The following is a 1668-nucleotide window of genomic DNA, read 5'->3' as shown; positions in this document are numbered from 1 at the left end:
AAAAAAGAAATCTCAGACATGCTTTTCCTCAATGTGGAGGAGCGCTTGCAGCCGAGTGTGGAGACGGGAGCCAGAGCGCAGAGGGCAGTGCTTTGCCGTGGCGCCCCTGGCCCTGGGCTTGGAGGCTGCTGGCCATGGGACCTGCAATTTGTTTGCGAGCACGGGAAGCCAGGTGGCAGGAGCAGGCAGGAACGCTAATGGGTTTCCCAGGCAGTTGATGTTTTGCTTTTTTTAAAAAATTTTTCATTTTTCAGATGCTTTAGAGAGGAAAACAGTCTGCACTCCACTGGGGAGGGGAGCTTGTTGCAGTAACCTTCCTGAACTAGGGTATGCAGGGGTAGCGGGGACGCTCTGTGCCCACTGCATAGCTGCAGGCAGCGGGCATGACTGGGTCCCACCTTTGCCCTTCTTCCTCCAGCCCTGCTGCCCCTCCCCCCTGCCTGGAGCTGGCCTCATTTCGTAGACTGATAGAAACTGGGGCTGCACGTGTCAACTGCATCAGCACCATCTGGCAGGTAGATGGCAGGGACTCACGGCGGTGCAGCTCCACGCACGCGGCCTCTTCTTGTTTACTCCCTGGTGCAGCTCAGGCTGCTGGTTATGATTTATTAATCTCTGCATGGATTTATATTTGGCTCCAAAACTGTCTGCAGCCGCTTGCAGAGAACGTTGGGTGCCGGGACTGTCAGTCTGCACTGAGTAGGGCTGGGACAGGGCTGGGACGGGACTCTGGGACTCTACTTATAGGAAACACGATTGAGATTTTCCCCATCCAGGAGCCTCAGTCAATGGGCTGGAATGAACCTGTTCCCTTCTGCTGTTTGTTCAGGAGAGCTGGGAGGCTTCCAAAGGGAGCCAAGAGCTCAAAGGGCCTTTGACAACATGAATCGAGGTCTCTGAGCAAAGAAATGCTGCGTTTTTTTTTCCTTCTACTCCTTGGACAGCTGCAGCCAGCATCTGGCAGCCTTCCATGCTACCTTGGTGCACAGTAGGGAGAGAAGGGGAGAGAAGGAACATTCTTCCCTGACAACCCTCCCTTAGCCACGACGATGTTCACAGTGCAAAGCAGACATCCAGGGGCAGGCAAGGGAGCGACTGCATGAGGAAATGCTTCATAGTTTCCAGCTCTGTTCTAAATTAGGCACTTAACCTTTTCAAACACATTTGACAGTGGTTGCAATAAGCTCTGACCCGCTTTGAGCTGGTAGATCCTCTCCCAGTACAGCCCAGGGCCACACTGCAAGGAGCTCTTCGATGAGTAGTGAGGAAATCCAGCACGTAGGGTTTGCAGGGGAGCAGATCAGAGCATGCACACAGATATCCTGAGGCCATTTGTTACCCAGAGCCACACTGGTGGGGCCAGGAGCCATGGGGATGTTCCTGGGAGTATGTTGTCTTACCCCATCATAACCCACAGACAGTTATTATTACATAGTGCTCTGAGGCCCCAAAAGCAGCCCGTAATTACAGTGGGACAGCACAGAGCCTTCCCCAGCTAAACCATCACTCCCAGTGTTGTGCAAATCAGAGCAGGGGGTAGGGGAAAAGTCAGGCTTTGCTGTCCCTCCCCTTGTCCATCTCCCAGAAGAGATTTTGGGGGCAAATCATTGCCATTTGCAGCTGCCTCCCACCCCAATTTCAGCCAGGAAAGACCCATCCTGAACCCCT

Source organism: Numida meleagris, chromosome 25 (genome assembly GCF_002078875.1).
Source record: "Numida meleagris isolate 19003 breed g44 Domestic line chromosome 25, NumMel1.0, whole genome shotgun sequence".
NCBI lineage: Eukaryota > Metazoa > Chordata > Aves > Galliformes > Numididae > Numida > Numida meleagris.
The sequence above is the reverse complement of the archived record's forward strand: the minus strand, read 5'-3'. Positions refer to the sequence as shown.